Consider the following 20447-nt stretch of genomic DNA (forward strand, 5'->3'; position numbering starts at 1 on the left):
GGGGTATTTTGCGGGACCCCCCCCTCCCCCGCCTGGTGATGGTGATGGTGCTCGGGAGTCCCAAACGCCTAAGTCCCACCCCCCCCTTGCCCCTCCGATGCGTGACCTTGCAGAATGCACTGACACTCCTCTGTGCCTCAGTTTCCCTCATCTGAAAACACGGTGGTCGCCTCCGTTAAGGGAGGCCTCGATTGCACCATCAAGGCACGGAGCGTCGCTTCTTCGGCGGACGTCCAAGAGCAAGCACCTGCACCCACCCCATCCCTCCCTCGTGCTCCTCAGGCCCCCGGGCATCCCAACGAGTTAGAGACCTCGAGGTCTGTCCGGTCTCCCGCCGTTGGGAAACCCGCCCAGTTGCCTCCCCAGGCCTAAGTGCCAGGGAGGGGTGGGTGCAGCTGTGAGGTCGGTTGTAGGGACTCAAGGGAGGCGGGCGCAGAGGTTCGAGGTGTCCCCGTGGCCGGTCACTCCTCGCGGCGGAGAGGGGCGGCGTTCCAACCTCTGCAGAACGACCTCTTCCCTTCCCAACATGGCGTCGCCCTCGGGCCGCGTCGCGCGGGGCCGCCGCGCTGACGTCAATGCGCGCGCGTCCTCCGCGCCGGACCCCGACGCATGCGCACTGTGCGCTGTCTTCTCCGGGCCAGAGCAGCAGCGGCGGCGGCGGCGGCGGCGGCGGCGTTTGAGCGGAGGAAGATGGCGGCTCCGGGCAGCGCGGGGTCCCGCCGGCTGTGAGGAGCCCCGGTGCGGCCAGCGCGGCCTGAGGCGGAGCCCCTCTGCTCTGGCCCTGCCCCCGGCTCCCTCTTCGCCGTCGCCAGCGGAGCGAACCTGAGAGCGTGGCACGGGCTAGGCCAGGTGAGGCGGCTTCTCCCCCTCCTGGGGCCGCGGCGGGGCGCCGGCGCCTTCTTGCCCTTTACGCCCCGGGCCCGCAGGGGGCGGGGGGCGGCCGCGCATCTCGCGCCGGGGTGGGTGCCGGCTGGCCCGGGGGCCTCGCTGTCGTCATCCCGCGCCCCCTGGGTTAGGCAGGGATTCCAGCCGCTGCCGTCCCCGGGTCCACGGGAGGGTGTACGGCCAGGGCGAGGGTGGCTGCGAGGGTGTCAGATGCTCCCCCCCCGCAGCCCCCGGATCTTTAACGGCTCGCGCTGGGGACCCGGGGTCCAGGGCTTTCCAGAGCCCTCGTCCACCTGGGGCTGCGGCGGCGGGGGGGGGGCGGGGGGGAGCTGAAGCTGCAAAGGGGACGATCTTGCAATTGTTTCATTTAAAAATAAAAACCCCCCAGGCAGCCTGTCTGTCCTACCGCTTGGCTCTCGGAGCAAGGTCCCCTCGGCGGAGACAGCCATGCACGTTGTGGCTGCGAGAATTGTTTGTGCAAAGGGGAGCGGTGGGCGGGTGGGAGCGAATTTGTGGACGGAGAGAGAGCGACCGGGGAGATGGTGATACGGTCCCTGCGGAGTAAGCCTGGTGCCGAGGAGGCCTCCGTCCGCCCGAAAACCCTCGTGTCGCTGAGGTTCGGAATTGCTCATTGCTTCTTGCTTCTTGTCTGTTAACCGTGTCCCGAATTTCATTCATTAGGAAAATTAAAAAAAAAAAAAAAAAAAAAAAAAGCTGCTTTTCCTTGACTGCCAGAGTCTTTGGGACTTTTTTTCGGTGGTGGGATTCTGACTGCTCCAGGTGAAGGTTCAGACACCTGCCGGTTCTCACGTGCTGGCAAGGACGTTGCACGATGCTTGTTATGCCTTTTTGAGAGTAAGTTGGTTTTTTTGTTGTTGTTGTTGTTGTTGTTTGTTTGTTTGTTTTGGTTGTGGTTCGGCTGCTAATTGGGAGGTTTTGATGGAGTTTCTCACGTTGGGAAGCCGGTTTGAAGCCTTGTGATCTCTTCCTCCCCGAAGACCGGATGGGATCAGTTGGAGCTGTGCTATGGGGACAATGTTGAGGCAGTGGCTTTGGCTTGGACACACACCGAATGTCTTTGTGACTTAAATTTGTCTTGCTTGTGTTTAAAATGATGACATCATGGGCTTAAGGGGAGAAGGAAATTAGAGGGGAAATGCTGTCTATTAGAATCCAGTCTGTAGCTTTGACAGTGAATAGTGACTCTGTGTGTCGAATTACTAACTTTGAGCATATTCATGTGTATCATCTGATTGGACGTCCTTTCTATTGTGTGTTGTCATTTTACGCCCGGTAACTATTTGCTTTGGACAAACCCAGTGTAAATCTGTTACTCAATCTACACTGACCCACGGGTGTTTTTGTCTACTTTGAAAAGTGGGTAAGTTGTTAAAATGACTGCTGGGTTTAATATTAGCTATTTTTTGGAGCTTTTCTTAAAAGGCTTTCCCACAGAGATTTGTAGATTTTCTTAGTGCCTGTCATAAGGACATAAACCTGAACAAATAACTTCATCGCAGAAATTTGGAGAGCCACCTTAAATTTCAGTTTGCGACGAGTCGTGAAATTAATGCAGTAAAACATCCTGATGGTTTGACATTATGCTTCTTCGCATAATGTGTTGCATTGTTGTGCTAAATCATCATCAGGTATTGATGCAACTTCATGACATCCATGACATCATTCACTTTCCAGCATTTTGCCCTTTGCAATTCCTTCTCAGTGTCACAAAAAGAACAGCATCAGGAAAAATAGCTTAGGATGCTGCTTGCTGTCTGATACCTAAAGGAGTCTTCATATGACACTACTTTATGTAGTCAGACTCTTCTGTAAGATTGAGAACTGTGTGTGATTCCTACATATTAGGAAGAGCAGGCATAGAAAATGCTAGTAAAACTTCTGGGTTTTACAAGAATATTGAGGTCCCAAAGGAGAAGTTCTCTCAAAGATGAAAAAATAAGTCATTATCTTTTGTGATTTTAAGGTTGTTTTAGTTGATTAACAGCTGTTTATAAAGGCAGAAGCCGTTTGGTTAACTAATGCCTTTTCCACTTCAAGATTGTTGTGAGGGTCAAAAGAGGTAATGTTTTTTGAGGGTCCTTTGCAAAATAACTGGTAAATGTAAGATTATTCAGTGATCAATTTTATGAAAGCCCCTACTGAGGACCCTCTATATACACTGGGCATTTGGGGAAGTAGGTACTAATGTTACTAAGATGGGACACCTTTTGGTCTCAGGTTGCCTACGGTCTGGTTGGGGAGCCAGACAAGGAAAATAGTTAAGTATATTGTAGTGTAAGAAGTGCAGAGAATGCAACCAAGGGAGTCAAGGAAGGCTTCTCGGGGCCAGAATGGCTCCCCAGCCTTTCCTATTTTGCAGAAAAATCTGCCTTTTGTGAGTGACTTGCTTTTTATAAAAACACAAAAAATTTTGTATCATGAGTTCTTTCCCCCTTTTATTCATTCACTGTCATGACACTTCCCACACAGTATGCCCCAGTTATGATTGCTGCATTCTCAAAAATCCAGCAGAGTCTTGGGAGAACCTGAGAGTGAGTCATATGCCAGGCAACAAACACAAACATTGCAGCTGCAATGAAAATATCTCAGATTACTAAATGGTGACAACTTTAGAGTGATGATGTTTTTGTTTTGTAAACTGGCATAAGAAGCAATGTATGATTTTAATTTGATCACGTTTAGTTAATGTTTAGTTGTCAATCCCTTAGAATGTTGACTGTAAGTGGTTTCTAGTACTGTCTTCTTCCTTCCCAAAATAAGTGTGAAGGTTCTTTTCCTTTTTGGGTGAAGCTGACAACTTAAACCAGGACTATACTAAACTATTTTATTATTATTTTTAAAGATTTTATTTATTTATTCATGAGAGACACACAGAGAGAGAGAGAGAGAGAGAGTGAGAAACACAGAGGGAGAAGCAGACTCTGTTCAGGAGCCCAATGTGGGACTTGATCCCGGGACTCTAGGATCACACCCTGAGCCAGACACTTAACCCAGGCGCCCTACTGAACTATTTTAGAGAATCAATTCATGTGAATTGAGGTTGCTTGCATCTCTGGTATTGAACTTCTATATCTCAATACAAGTTCCTCATCTTAGTGCTTAGTAGTTTTATATAATTAACTTAGCATGCTGTTGCCTATATTGCAAAAATTTTATGAGTTTTTGGATGTGTAGAATCTTTATGTGGTAGCTGAACATTTACAATTTGGTAACGTTAAAAAACAATTTGGTAACATTCATGTTTACATGTTACCATGTAAACAAGCAATACTGAAAATGAGGGCTTTAAGGTTGTGGTTGACAAAAAGTGAAGGTGATGTGTCTGTTTATGTTTCTGTATTGTTTGTTACATATACAGAAGGATATGATGTATAGACAAGTCATTTTAAAATTGCTTAGTCTTGGGGTGCCTGGCTATCTCAGTTGGAAGAGCATGTGACTCTTGATCTCAGGGTTGTGAGTTGAAGCCTCATGTTGGGTGTAGGGATTACTTAAGTAAATAAACTTGAAAAAAATAAAATTGCCTGGTATTGTGGTGTGCTCATAATTCAGCTTCTGTTCTTTTTTTCTTTTTTAAAAAAAGATTTATTTATTAGAGAGAGTGCACATACGATTGTGGGGTTGCTGGGGCAGAGGGAGAGAGGATCTCAAGCAGACTCCATGCTGAGTGTGGAGCCCCATGTGGGGCTTAATCTCAGGACCCTGAGATCATGACCTGAGGCAAAACCAAGGGTTGAATACTCAACTGACTGAGCCATCCCACCTGTTAGCTTGTTTTCTAAGTTGTTTTTTGTGACCTAGGGGTCCTGGCTGGCTCGGTTGATAGAGCATACTGCTCTTCATCTCTGGATTGTGGGTTTAAGCCCCATGTTGGCCATATAACTTACTTTAAGATTGATTGATTGATTGATTTGAGAGCGTGTGCCAAGGAGAAGGGCAGAGGCAGAGGGAGAGAGACAGAGGGAGAGAAATAGTCAGAGTGCAGAGCCTGATGTGGGGCTCAGTTCCACAACCCATGAGATCATGACCTGAACTGAAATCATGAGTTCAGTGCTTAACTGACTGAGCCACCCAGGTGCCCTGCCTTAGCTTATTTTAAACAACAACAACAACAACAAAAGTGTTGGGAAAAAGACAAAAATAACTAAATTGTTTTTTTGTGACCTTCTCAATGTCTTGTAAAATTACAACTTAGTGATATTCCTGTAGCTTAATTTTGCTCTTCCTTACTTTACTCATGGGTGTATTGGAAAGCAAATTTGCTTTAAATTTTGATTATTTCTGATAAAGTTTCTCCTTTTTTTTTCTTTTTTTCTTTTAAAAATATTATATTTATTTGAGAGAGAGAGAGAGAGAAGGAGTGAGTGTATGTGCATGCATGAGCAGAGGAAGGGGCAGAGGGAGAAGCAAACTCCTGGCTGGGAGAGGGAGAGAATGAATCTCAAGCAGACGCTGCCCTGTCTGCAGAGCCCTACACGGGGCTCGTCTCACAACCATGAGATCACAACCTGAGCCAAAACCAAGAGTCAGATGCTTAACCTACTATACCACCCAGGTGCCCCTGTTATTCTCATTTTAAATGCTTGGTTCATGTTGCTAATAGAGAACAGGTAATTTTTTTTCCAGAATGAACTTCTTGGTGCATGGTTTGGAGAAAGATTGATCTTAATTATAAATTCATCAATACACTTTTATTAAAATGCTGCCTCTCCCATCTCCTGGCTTTTTATTTTTTAATTTTTATTATTTTTAAAATATTTTATTTTTATTTATGAGAGAGAGAGAGAGAGGGAGAGAGAGAGAGGCAGAGACACAGGCAGAGGGAGAAACAGGCTTCATTGGAGGGAGCCCGATGTGGGACTCAATCCTGGGTCTCCAGGATCACGCCCTGGGCTGAAGGCGGCACTAAATCACTGAGCCACCCGGCTGCCCTCTCCTGGCTTTTTATTTTTTATTTTTTATTTTTATTTTATTTTTATTTTATTTTTTTATTTATTTATTATAGTCACAGAGAGAGAGAGAGAGAGAGAGAGAGAGAGAGAGAGGCAGAGAGGCAGAGACACAGGCAGAGGGAGAAGCAGGCTCCATGCACCGGGAGCCCGACATGGGATTTGATCCGCGGTCTCGAGGATCGTGCCCTGGGCCAAAGGCAGGCGCCAAACCGCTGCGCCACCCAGGGATCCCTCTCCTGGCTTTTTAAATAGAAGTCAGGGGAAATGGAATTTATCCTTCTATTTCAATATTTTTTAAGCTTATTTTTTTTTAAGGTTTTGTTTTTAAGCAACCTCTGTACCCAACATGGGGCTTGAACTTAGAACCCTGAGGTGAAGAGTCACATGCCTCACCAGCTGAGCCAGCCCCGTGCTACTAAAGCTTTTTTATTAGTAGTCTTGATATCTTTTGCCAGAAAGGAACAGTATCTTGTCTTGGGATCAACAGTGTTTTGTTTGCATTGTGTTGTTCAGGATTGTTTTCCTAACTTTTGATTTGATACTTAATAACATCTTCCCAAATAGATCCTTTGGTCTAGTCAAGATCAAGCAACCTGCTCTCTTCCTTACGACTGAATCTAAAGGTTTACTTTCCTGTGTGTCCTTCAAATTTTGATTTGTTGCCTGTTTTCACCTCTCCCCCTTTCTCACTAATTGCAGTTTTCTCCTCCAAAAGTCTGTTTCATACATCATGGAGTTTGGGAATGTGATTCTCTGTAGAGATGCATAATGACCAGTGGATTAAAATTTCACATTTTATTTATTTTAAAAGTAACTTAATGGTAACAAACCTTGATGGGATTATAGGTGAAATAAGCTTGACAAAAAAGAACAAGTACTATATGATTGCACCTATATGATGTACCTAAAGCATTCAAATTCATAGAAACAGAAAGTAGAATGGTAGTTGCCAGGGGCTGAGTTGAGGATTGTGGAGATTATTGTTTAATGTTATGGAGTCTCAGTTTAGGATGATTACAGGTTATGGAGATAGATGGTGGGGATAGTTGTACAACAGTGAATGTACATAAGACCACCAAAGTGCACACTTAAAAATGGTTAAAATGGCAAATTTTATGTTATGGATTTATTAATAACACAATTTTAATGGTTTATATATGCTCTGTGGGATGGCTTGATAACCATTTATTTTACCATAGTAATTAATTCCTAGGCTTTGGCCCCAGGTAGACTCAGGCTTATACCCTAGTTTGTTTGTTTATTTATTTACCTGTTTGTTTATTTTTAAAAAGCTTTTATTTATTCATGAGAGACAGAGAGAGAGAGAGGCAGAGACACAGGCAGAAGGAGAAGCAGGCTCCATGCAGAGAGCCCGACGTGGGACTTGATCCTGGGTCTCCAGGATCATGCCCTGGGCTGAAGGCGGCACTAAACTGCTGCCCAGGCTGCCCCTACCCTAGTTTTTTAAGTATGAATCGTAGCTTCTTTAAGTCTCAGTTTTTCATCTGAAAAAATGAGGATAATGATGCCTGTGTTGTGGGACAATTAAATATGGGAATGTATGTGAACTTCTTAGCACATTGCATAGCACATATAAACATCCAAATGTTAGATATTATTGTATTGTCTTTATGGAACCTTAAAACGAGACAAGGGTAGCCTGACTGGCTCAATCAGTGGATTGATCCCCGTGGGGCTCAATCGTGGAGGCTCTTGATTGTGGGTTCATGAGTTTGAGCCCTGTGTTGGGTGTAGAAGTTATAAAGATAAATAGATAAATAAATAAAAAGAGTAAAACTGGGACAAGGACAAGGGGAGCATAGTCTCCTAACTTCTTTATGGTATAGTCCCAGTGGCATACCTGTCCTGTCGCAGGAATGCATGTTTTTTGTTTTGTTTTGTTTCTCTCCTGGGCTTCTCTTTCCACCCTTGATTAGAGACCTGGGTTTATGCATGGCTCTTTTTAACACCCCTGCTCTGATGTCTCTTAAATCCGTCTAGGTGTGATCTTTCTTTTTATGCTTCTTGGTTCTCTAGGGACGTCATAGAGCATATCCTCTAACTCAGCTGTCCAAGTGTTTACAACAGAGTCTATTATCTCATCTCTCTCTTCTGTTAGGGTAAAAACCTTCACTTCTCAATATTCCCACATCCATAGGTAGAATAATTTTATTCTGATCTAATAGACTGTAAAACTGGGAAGATTTTTTTTTAAAAAATCTGTAGTTCTGTATTCTTTTTCTCAGTATCCCTTAGATTTGCCTGTCTTTACCATCACTCTAGACCAGGCTTTCATGAGCTGAAAGCAGACTGAATTAGTGTCATAGTTTTTAGCTGCTTTTGTTGCCAGGGCCCTGCCATTTGCTAGTTTTATGCTCTCAGTCTCCCTCATCTTCAAATGGCAATTACAATTCCTATCTCATGACATATGTGTAAAATATTTAACTAAATGCCTAACACATGGTAAACACTCAACAAACAGAAGCTGCTGTTATTTGAGATATTTTTCTCAGTAATCTTTGGAAATGGTTGAGATTGAGGTGACAGTATTTTGACAGACCAGTCTTAAGGGATATTGTTTAATGTTTTTCCTCTGATCAAGAACCCATCGTAATTTGTGTCTACTTCCCCTGCTTAACTTTTGAACTTTCCGTATGACTTCATTGTACCTTGCCTTGCCTCTGTGTATCTTATGCTTGGGTGTACAGTTGGAACATTTATCTTCCTAGGTAGAGGGCCTTTCTTTTTTTCTTTTAAAGATTTATTTTTATTAGCACACACAAATGTGAGGGAGAGCATGGGCGGCTAGGGAGGCAGAGGGAGAAGCAAACTCCCTGCTGAGCAGGGAGCCCTAAGCCAAGACCCTGGGATCATGTCCTGAGCCAAAGGCTCAACCAACTGAGCCACCCAGGCACCCTGGGCCTTTTCTTTTCTTCCCTTCCCTTCCCCTCTTTTTTTTTTCTCTCTCTTTTTTCCTTTCCTCTCTCTGTAGCTCTGTATAAATAAAATAAATAAAATCTAAAAAAAAGTTAATATCCAAAAGAAAACTTATTTTTTCAAGATTTTATTTATTTATTCATGAGAGACACACACACACACACACACAGAGAGAGAGGCAAAGACACAGGCAGAGGGAGAAGCAGGCTCCATGCAGGGAGCCCTATGGGGGACTAGATGCCGGGTCTCCAGGATCAGGCCCCGGGCCAAAGGCAGGCACGCTAAACCGATGAGCAACCCAGGCTGCCCCGCAAAGAAAATTATTTTGCTAATTAGTTTCTGCCAAATAGCTTAAAAGGAATGTATCATGCAGTGTAATTCATATGTAATATCTTTAGTGCTTTGTAGGCACATTTAGTGCTTACGTATTAGGCACTCAGATATTCATTTAGTGTATACTTTCAATTCTTGCAGATTGATGTTTCTCATGAACTGAGACATTGTATAATCCCAAGTGTCTATTAAATCTTTGTTGCCTTTTTGTTCATTGGTCCATTTAACAAATATTTGTTGAATACTATTATGTGCTAGGAATAGTTCAAGATATTAAGGATAGAGTAGATAAAATAGGCAAGGTCTGTAGTTTCCTGGATCTTATATTTGAGATTGGAGAAAGCAATTAATGAATAAAATTTCTTATAGTAGTAAGTACTACAAAGAAAATAAAGCAGGGTGATGTGATAATGACATGGAGCAGAAGGGGAAGGCTGAGATAGGATGGTTTAGAGAAGGCCTCTGTGAGAAGGTCATATTCAGAAAGACACAAGGAAGAATGTTCAATGTTAAGCTTGGAACAGAGAGAACAAGTGCAGAGGACTAAAGTAAGAGCCAGGATCCAGTCAGGATTCCTAAATTGCGTTTGGCTTTATTTGTTTTATTTTTTTTTTTTAAAGATTTATTTATTTATTTATTCATTCAGAGAGAGCGAGGAGAGAGGCAGAGACACAGGCAGAGGGAGAAGCAGGCTCCATGCAGGAAGCCCGATGCAGGACTCGATCCGGGGTCTCCAGGATCACACCCCGGGCTGCAGGCGGCGCTAAACTGCTGCGCCACCGGGGCTGCCCGCGTTTGGCTTTAATTAGCTTTTGCTTCTTACTCTAAAATAGTCCTCTCCCCCCAAACCCCCCTTTTTTCTTTCCTTAACTGGCATTGACTTTTTGAAGGTACCAGTCTGGTTCTCTGGTGGACTCCTCCACATTCATGATTGTCTCAATGTTTCACTTCTGTCATTTAACCCCTTTATCCTCTTTTAAGAGGACGGTAAAGGCTCGATTATATTTACATTTGCAATCTTTTGTAATATTGTATACTAGTATCACCCTTGGTGCTGTATTTTTCCATTATAATAATGTTAAATTTGATAACCTGGTTATTATGAAAATCTTCATCTTTCTTTTGTAAAGCTTACTTACCCTTAACAGTGATCAATAATCTGTGGGGTGGCAATTTAACATAACATAATTATGCTATTTCTCAACTGTCTTTTGTTTAGCATCCATTAATGATCTTTGTCAGAATCAGTTATTTCACTGGAAGTTGCAGAAGGATGATTATTATTACTCTTCCTTCCACACTTAGTAGCTGGCAAGATACCATCAACTGAGAATGAGCTACTAAAAATCCCTCCTAATAAGGTAGAGGGTTTAATTCTTTGCCTTTCATTGTAAATTTTCTTAGTAAAGAATTGGTCACCTCAGTGGTGGCAAATAAGTTTCTTTGCTGTTTCTGTATCACTGTAGGTGCATGATTGTTATTTATTATTTATTTTATGTGTAGTTGCAGCCATTAATCTTTTTGACACTGAACGTTGTCTAATATATGTCTCCCCCCCCCCCTTTTTTTTTTTAAGATTTTATTTATTTATTCATTGGAGACACCAGAGAGAGACAGAGACACAGGCAGAGGGAGAAGCAGGCTCCATGCAGGAAGCCCGATGTGGGACTTGAACCCCGGAATCTGGGATCACGCCCTGAGCCAAAGAAGGATGCTCAACTCCTCCTAGGGAGCCACTCAGGTGTCCCTAGTATATGACTCTTTAAGCTCTGGGTGTCCCTTGACATGCCCCCATTGATCTTTGGATTGTTTTCTGTCACAAGATATTCCACAGTCACCTTGTACTTTCCCTGTTCTTGACTGAAATCAGTCATTTTTTCTAGGAAAATCTAGTTTCTTTTATGAAGAATGTCATTTGAAACCCAAGATCTGAGAGCTAGGAATGCTTATTGCTACTGGGTCTTCATTATTTCTAGATCCTTTCAGTGGGCAGAATTGGAAAATGTTTTTTAGATAAAAACTTCATATTGCTGTTTACAGTTTAATTTGAACATATTGGAAGGTTTTTTTCTTTAGATTTTATATTTGTCTCTTTTTAGCTGGAAATCTTGGTTTTTAAGTACCATTCACACTTATTTGCTTTATCTTACAATAGATGTAAGAAATTTTAAAAATATAGTATCCATGGGGCAGCCCAGGTGGCTCAGCAGTTTAGCACCACCTTTGCCCCAGGGTGTGATCCTGGAGACCCATGATCTAGTCCCACTTTGTAGGGCTCTCTGCATGGAGCCTGCTTCTCCATCTGCCTGTGTCTCTGCGTCTCTCTCTCTCTCTGTCTATCTCTGTGTCTCTCAAGAATAAATAAAATCTTAAAATATATAAATATATATATATATCCATATTACTAACAAAATTACTGAGGCAAATTTAAGATTCCTTTGTGATTCTTTTTTTTTTTTTTTTTTTTTTTTTTGTGATTCTTTTATCCTTAACATTCATTCTGTCAGGATCCAGTCAAGAGGATGGAAAATGTACTAGATATTCAAATGGAGATTCATAACTGTAGGATGAAACTGTCATCTCAAGAGTTGGAGGAACCTAAGGGATAGATGGTATTACCAGAACTTTTATTTTTATTTTTTTTTATATTTAAGATTTTATTTATTCATGAGAGACACAGAGAGAGAGAGAGGCAGAGGGAAAAGCAGGCTCCATGTAGGGAGCCCAATGTGGGACTTGATCCCAGGACTCCAGGATCACGACCTGAGCCAAAGGCAGATGCCCAACTGCTGAGCCACCCAGGCATTCCTTTACCAGAACTTTTAAAGAATATGGAGGAAGGATGAAGTCCTGCTGCCACTTTCAGAGCTGGGACCACGAGGAGTGGTTGCCATGATGGGCTACATGGTTGGTACTTGGACTCTCCTAATTTTTGTTAGTTTTTGGTTTATCCTTTCAGTGTTTCTTTTTGCAAGAATAAGCAAATATCGGGATCCCTGGGTGGCTCAGTGGTTTAGCGCCTGCCTTTGGCCCAGGGCGCGATCCTGGAGTCCCGGGATCAAGTCCTGTGTCGGGCTCCATGCCGGGAGCCTGCTTCTCCCTCTGCCTGTGTCTCTGCCTCTCTTTCTCTCCGTGTGTCTATCATGAATAAATAAATAAAATCTTAAAAAAAAAGAATAAGCAAATATCTGCATATATTCATTTTTCTTCTTTTTTACATGAAAGGTTGTCATAGTATGTACACTGTTCAGCACCTTTCTCTCTTGCTGTATCTTGGAAATCATGCCATACTGGAACAGAGGTAATCCTTCATCTTTTTTTTGCAGTTTTGTTGCGTGGATGTGCTGGATTTGTTCATCTAGCTAGTCTTTGATAAATATCAATAAGTAATGCTTTACTGCCACTCTTTTGAAAGTAGATTTTGGTATGATGTGTTAGAAGGAGCACTGAGCTGAAAAACAAAAGACACAGGTTCTGTTTTGCCAACAATTACCTGCACAACCTTAGGAAGTTGCATGTTTTCTGACTTCAGTTTCTCCTTATCGTTTAAAGGGTTCAATTGTTCTGTAATCTCTAAGATCTCCTACTATAATATATTTTTCTAGAAATTTTATTAGCCATATTTTATTATTTTATTATTTTTTATTTTTAAAAAGATTTTATTTATTTATTCAGGAGAGACATAGAGGCAGAGACATAGGCAGAAGGAGGAGAAGCAGCTCCCTGCAGGAGCCCAATGTGGTACTCGATTCCGGAACTCCAGGTTCACGTCCTGAGCCACCCAGGCGTCCCTGTTAGACATATTTTAAAGCTATTGCTCAGTGAAGCATGCAAGACATAGAAGCATGTAAATGAGAATGTCAGGTCAAGTTTTAAAAGCACTACTTTGTAGAGACTTCCAAATAGATTGATGGGGCCAGAGAATAAAATCAGGGAAGTTAGATGTTAGATACATGTTAACTATAGTAGTTTAAATAACAATGACCAGCATCATAACAGAGGGAATAACAATAAAGGGAAGGCTGATTTGAAGAATGAACTAATGGGGGAAGATAAAAGTCTGTATGCAAGATACTGTGAAATGGAACATGTTAGAGTTATTTTTTGAGAATTATTTTAAATTAATTTCGAAGCCTGATTTATACTCTCCTTTTAAAAAATGGAATCATAGAATTCGATTCAAATTCTGGTTCCTCTTTTTACAAAGCTATGTAATCCTGGGCAAATTAATTTATCTGAACCCTGTTATCCTCCAAACATGGACTGATAATATGCCCCTCATAGAGTTGAGGTAAGGATTAAATGAAATAAGGCAGCTGGCACATACTCTCAATAACTGTTGATTCTCTTTTTTTTTCCTTTTTTTAAAGATTTTATTTATTTATTCATGAGAGACACAGGGAGAGAGAGAGGCAGAGACACAGGCAGAAGGAGAAGCAGGCTCCATGCAAGGAGCTCGACATGGAACTCAATCCCGTGTCTTCAGGATCATGCCCTGGGCCGAAGGCAACGCCAAACCAGTAAGCCACCCAGGCTGCCCAGATTCCCTTTTTTTAAATTTAAATTCAGTTAATTAATATATAGTGTTTTATTAGTTTCAGGGGTAGAGTTTAGTGATTCATCAGTTGCATATAACACCTAGCACTCATCACATCAAATGCCCTCCTTATGGCTATCACTCAGTTACCCCATCCCCCCACCTACTGCCCCAGCAGCAACCCTCAGTTGTTTCCTATAGTTTTCTATGGTTTGTGTTCCTCTTTGATTCCCTTTTCTTTAATCATTCTGACACCAGCCACATTTTAATAGTTACTTAAGAACTTTATATTCTGAGTCCATAGACAGGCAATAGCATTGGCATCACCAGAGTTAGAATGCAGAATGTCAGGTCTCACTCTAGGCCTACTGAATCCAAATCTGTAGTTTAATGAGATCCACATTAAAACTTGAGAAGCATTGGGACCTTAAGAAATTGCCAGTGAGAGATTTCCTCTTTTTTGCCTGAGTTCCTAATAATTGGGTGTCTCTTTTTACCTTTTGGCAGGTTGATTTTTGCTGTGCACTATTAGCTGAAACTATTGTATTTATTTTTAAAGATTTTATTTAAAAAAATTATCAGTGCACACATGAGTGGGGGGAGAGACTGAGGCAGAGGGAGAGAGAATCCTCAAGCAGACTCCCTACTGAGCTCAGAGCTCAACAGGTGCCCTCCCACATGACCCCAAGATCATGACCTAAGCCAAAATCAAGAGTCAGCACTTAACCAACTGAGCCACCCAGACACCCCAAGATTTTATTTATTTTTTTAAATTTAATTTATTTATTCATGAGAGAGAGACTGAGAGAGAGAGAAGCAGAGACGCAGGCAGAGGGAAGAGCGGGCCCCATGCAGGGAGCCTGATGTGGGACTCTATCCCAGGACTCCAGTATCACGCCCTGGGCCAAAGGCAGGCGCTAAACCACTGAGCCACTCAGGGATCCCCCCAAGATTTTATTTTTATTTTTATTTTTATTTTTATTTATTTATTTTTTTATGATAGTCACAGAGAGAGAGAGAGAGAGAGAGAGAGAGAGAGAGGCAGAGACACAGGCAGAGGAAGAAGCAGGCTCCATGCACCGGGAGCCCGACGTGGGATTCGATCCCGGGTCTCCAGGATCGCGCCCTGGGCCAAAGGCAGGCGCCAAACCGCTGCGCCACCCAGGGATCCCCAAGATTTTATTTTTAAGTAAAAACTTGGGCCTGAACTCACAAACTTGAGATCAAAAGTCACAAGCTTCACTGAGTGAGCCAGCTAGGTGTCCCTGAAACTATTTTAGGTAAAATATACGAGCAGGTGTTTAGAGTAAAAGTTCAACTGCAGAAGTCTTTACATGTTATTAAATAGTGTTAGAGGTTGAATTCTGCTAGATTTTTAACTATTGTGAGACATTCAGAAAAATGCAAAAAACATATGTATTTTAAAATAATTATAAGCAACACCTGTATAACCACCAACCAAGTCAAGAAAAAAAAATATTACTAGTGCCTCAGAGGTGCTTTCAGTGTACTCTTGTGACATCCATTTGTCTCTTGGAAGTAACCACTGTCCTGTCTTTTGTGATAATTTCTTTGCTTTTCTTGATAGTGTTATCACCTGCATGTATATCTTTAAGCAGTGGTTTAGTTTTGCCTGTTTGTCAACTTTACATAAATGGAGCCATACTTTATGTGTTCTTTTGTTGTTGTCTTTTGCTCAGTTTTAAGTAATTAAGCCCAAAAAAGTCTGACAGGTTTTGAACAATTTTAGCTATAGTGTTCAACCCTGATATTTAGTTGTCTATAGAGAACATCCATTAATGCAGTTTGTTTTCCCCCTATTTAAAGCCACACAGGAAAAAAAAAAAAAAGCTACACAGTTGTGGGATCCCTGGGTGGCTCAGCGTTTTTTTTTTTTTTTTTTTTAAAGATTTTATTTATTTATTCATGAGAGACACAGAGACTCAGAGAGAGAGAGAGAGAGAGGCAGAGACATAGGCAGAGAGAGAAGCAGGCTCCGTGCAGGGAGCCTGATGCAGGACTTGATCCCGGGACTCCAGGATCATGCCCTGAGCTGAAGGCAGGTGCTCAACCACTGAGCCACCCAGGGATCCCTGGCTCAGCGGTTTAGTGCCTGCATTTGGCCCAGGGCCTGATCCTGGAGTCCCGGGATTGAGTCCCACATCGAGCTCCCCGTGTGGAGCCTGCTTCTCCCTCTGCCTGTGTCTCTGCCTCTCTCTCTGTGTCTTTCATGAATAAAAAAATAAAATCTTAAAAAATAAATAAAGCTACACAGTTGTAATATGTAAACCACTCAGCACTTTGATTCTGAATATTACAAAATTGCTAATTTTCTTATATTTATTTTTGGTAGGAATATTATAAAATATCCTGAGTATCTTTTTTTCTTAATTAGACTATAGAACATTCTTTTAAATATGCATTTTTACATTTAAAAATTGGAACCAAGATGAATTTACTGAAAATTTGGAAGACATTTTTAAAAATTAAAGAACAGATGCTTGCTGTAACCAGTTCACAAAAGCAAATCCTTTTTACAAACTGCCATAGATAACTACTTTTAACAGTTTGAAATGAAACTTCTTCTGTGGGTACAAAAAAATTCATCTTCACATTTTTAGGCAGATACGGCTTTTTGAATTTCACAATATGTTGTAGAGTATAAATTAGTACATATAGTTCCACCTCATTTTTAACAGCTGCTTAGGATTATGATTGTATCATAATTTATCTACTCTCCTGTGAATGGACATTGAGCTTGTTTTCTTTCTTTCCTTTTTCTTCTGTTAAAACAGTACTGCATTGAACATCCTTTTCACAATGTGCCAAGGTTTATTTCAGACATATTTCTAGTAGAATGTCTGGGTCATCTGGCATGTGCATTTAAAATGTTGACAGAGGGGATCCCTGGGTGGCGCAGCGGTTTGGCGCCTGCCTTTGGCCCAGGGCGCGATCCTGGAGACCCAGGATCGAATCCCACATCAGGCTCCTGGTGCATGGAGCCTGCTTCTCCCTCTGCCTGTGTCTCTGCCTCTCTCTCTCTCTCTCCCTGTGACTATCAAAAAAATAAAAAAAAAAAAAATAAATAAATGTTGACAGAAAAAATATTAAAAAAAAAAAAAGGGGGATCCCTGGGTGGCGCAGCGGTTTGGCGCCTGCCTTTGGCCCAGGGCGCGATCCTAGAGACCCGGGATCGAATCCCACGTCGGGTTCCCGGTGCATGGAGCCTGCTTCTCCCTCTGCCTGTGTCTCTGCCTCTCTCTCTCTCTCTCTCTGTGTGACTATCATAAATAAATAAAAATATTTTAAAAAAATAAAATAAAATGTTAACAGATAACCTTTACAAAAATATTTTAGGGTAGCCCAGGTGGCGCAGTGGTTTAGTGTTGCCTGCAGCCCAGGGTGTGATCCTGGAGACCCGGGATCGAGTCCCACCTCAGGCTCCCTGCATGGTGCCTGCTTCTCCCTCTGCCTGTGTCTCTGCGTCTCTCTTTCTCTCTCTCTGTGTGTCTCTGAATAAATAAAAATAAAATCTTATAAATAAATAAATATTTTAACAGGGACCCCTGGATGGTTCAGTAGTTGAGCGTCTGCCTTCGGCTCAGGTCATGATCCCTGGGTCCTGGGATCGAGTTCTGCATCAGGCTCCCTGCAGGGAACTTGCTTCTCCCTCTGCCTATGTTTCTGTCTGTCTCTCTGTCTCTCATGAATAAATAAATAAAATCTTAAAAAAAAAAAAGATTTTGGGGATCCCTGGGTGGCGCAGCAGTTTGGCACCTGCCTTTGGCCCAGTGCGCGATCCTGGAGTCCTGGGATCGAGTCCCACGTCGGGCTCTGGGCATGGAGCCTGCTTCTCCCTCTGCTTGTGTCTCTGCCTCTCTCTCTGTGTGACTATCATAAATAAAAAAAAGAAAAAAGAAAAAGATTTTAACATGTATGGTTTAGTTTTCCTTCACAGACTTCAACCTAATTGGAAATTTTGAGTTGTATTTTATCTTTATTCTTTGTCATTAATCCATTCTGTTCACTTATTCATTATCTACTACCTGTTAGTTACTGAAGGTAGTAGACATTACACATATGACCCATACTTGGTGGGTCACCTTATTACATATGGTGGAAAGTGAAAAGGAAATTTTTTTTTATTTATATATTTATGATAGTCACACAGAGAGACAGAGAGAGGCAGAGACAAAGGCAGAGGGAGAAGCAGGCTCCATGCACCAGGAGCCCGACGTGGGATTCGATCCGGGGTCTCCAGGATCGCGCCCTGGGCCAAAGGCAGGCAGGCGCTAAACCGCTGTGCCACCCAGGGATCCCTGAAAAGGAAATTTAAAAGGAATTTAGAAAAAATGATTCCTTGTATTTGGAGAAGTCGGGGAAGGTTTTCTGGAGCAGGTGGTGCTTGAGCCAGCCTTCAGGATAGGCAGGTTTGCACATATGAAATTGTATCCCAAATAGCATCAAGGACAAGTGATCACAGAGATAGGAGGAAGAGGCTCTATGGAAATACAGTTTGTCGGAGTGATAGAGGACTAGGCTACAGTGGGAGAGGCACACAAAAAGTGAGATTTGACCCAGATTGTGATGACTTTGAAGAATTATGCTAGCTGTGGAAACCAATTCCTCAAAAAATAAAATATAGAGTTACCATTTGATTTAGCGATTCCACACCTAGATATATATCCATAAACACTGAAGCAGGAATTCAGACAGATATTTGTGCACCAGCATCCATAATAGCATATTCACAGTAGCCTAGAGGAGAAAAGAACCCAAATGTCCATTGAGGGATGAATATTAAAATACAATATTACAGTATTCTGTATAATGGAATATTATTCAGCCTTAGAAAGGAACAAAATTCTGACAGATACTACCACATGGATGAAGATTGAAGATGTTACACTAATGGAAATAAGCCAGACACAGAAGGAAAAATACGGTGTCATTCTAACTATATGAGCAGTCCAATTCATAGAGACAAAGTTGGGCGGGGTTTACTGGGGGCTGAGAGGAGGGGAGAAATGTGGAGTTTGTGCTTAATGGGTATGGAATTTCTGTTTGGGATGATGATGTTTAGAGATGAATAGTAGTGATGTTTGTACCATGTGAATGCACTTTTGCCATTGAAATATATACTTAAAATGATTAAAACGTCCTATGTTATGTGTATCTTAAAATTTAAGATAAATGGAATACTAAAGAGCTTGAATATTAAAGAAAAAACATTTAGTAATCAGTTTTTTTACTGAAGTATAATTAACATACAATGTCATACTAGTTTCAGGTGTGCAATGTTGATTTGATTCTGTACATTACTCAGTGCTTATCCACAATAAGTGTAGTCACCACCATCTGTCCCTGTAAAAAACTACTACAAATTACTGGCTATATTCCTTATGCTGTACTTTTCATCTCTGTGACTTATTTACTTATTTAAAGATTTTATTTATTTGAGAGGTAGAGAGAGAGAAAATGAGGGGGAGGGGCACTGGGAGAGGGAGAGGCAGGCTCCCCACTGAGCAGAGAGCCTGATGCGGGACTCAATCCCAGGACTCTGGGATCATGACCTGAGCTGAAGGCAGATGACTAACCAAAGGTAGGTGCCCTGAGTTATTTTTGTATTTTTGAAGTTTGTATCTTTTAATCCCTTTATTTCAGCCCATCCCCCACTTGATGAAAGTTTTTGATCCAGGTTTGCACCATAAAAATTAATCCTGAAATAAAGAACAAATTGGAGGGATGCGTGGGTGGCTTAGTGGAGTGTGCGACTCTTGACCTCAAGGTCATGAGTTTGAGCCCCACATTGGGTGTAGATTACTTTAAAAAGAAGAAGAAGAAGAAATCGGCCAAGGAAGGAGTTAGCAGTGAAAAATCAGCTCTTCTTTATTATAGTAGATTAGCTAGGAAATGATTTGGGCCTGGGGTTCCTGGGTGGCTCAATCAGTTAAGCATCTGCTTTTGCCTTGGGTCATGATCTCAGGGTCCTGAAATTGAGCCCCTTGTCAGGTTTGGAGCAGGGAGTCTACTTCCCCCTCCCTCTGCCTCTCCCCCTCTTTGTGTTCTCTCTCTCTGTGTCAAATAAATAAACCTTAAAAAAAAGAAAGATGATTTGGGCCTCTAGGGCAGCAGTGGAGAAAAGTTAGAACAAGAGTGAATGTGGGGGATGTTTATTTTGTTTTTTAAAAGATTTATTTATTTTTTTTAGAGAGTGGGGGGAGGGGGCAGAGTGAGAGGAGAGAGAATCTCAAGCCGACTCTGTGCTGAGATTACCGTATGAGCCAAAATCAAGAATTGAGCTCTTAACCAACTGAGCAACCCAGATGCCCTAAATTCAGGAGATGTTTGACAACTAATTAGATGTGGGAGGAAAGAGAAAAATAAAAGTAAAAGATGACTGCTAGATTTTAGGTCAGGTAAATGGGGAAGATAAACAGTATGGGGAGAATGTCCAGTATGGGGAGAATGTCCAGTATGAAGATGGGGAAATGTCCAGTATGAAGATGGGGAAATGTAGTTCAGGAGAATCAGGCCTACAGATAAGTTGTGGAGTGATTTGCCTGTCCATCTGAACAAATGTTTAATTGAATCTGCCTTTGCTGCACACATTTGATGAATACGACAATCTGTATGCTCAAGGATCGAATGATCTAGTGAGTCATTCTCTTAGCATTTATATTTGAAACCGTGTGATTGCCTAAGGAGAAAACGTAGCAAGGAAAGAGAAGGCAAAATGGAATTTTAAGAGCCACCTCCACATTTAGAGTATGAAAGGAGAA

The 20447-nt window shown here is 42.1% G+C and overlaps 1 protein-coding gene across 1 annotated transcript in view; it reads left to right on the forward strand.

Moving 5' to 3' along the window:
• Window positions 1-744: 744 nt before the first annotated feature.
• Window positions 745-20447, forward strand: part of FBXO42 (F-box protein 42) — a 104381-nt gene continuing 84678 nt past the window's right edge. The window contains exon 1 of the mRNA XM_041768264.1: window positions 745-849. The gene's annotated coding sequence lies outside the window, so the exon portion shown is untranslated. The remainder of the gene's footprint in view (window positions 850-20447) is intronic.

The sequence above is a fragment of the Vulpes lagopus genome, chromosome 8 (assembly GCF_018345385.1).
Source record: "Vulpes lagopus strain Blue_001 chromosome 8, ASM1834538v1, whole genome shotgun sequence".
Taxonomy (NCBI): domain Eukaryota; kingdom Metazoa; phylum Chordata; class Mammalia; order Carnivora; family Canidae; genus Vulpes; species Vulpes lagopus.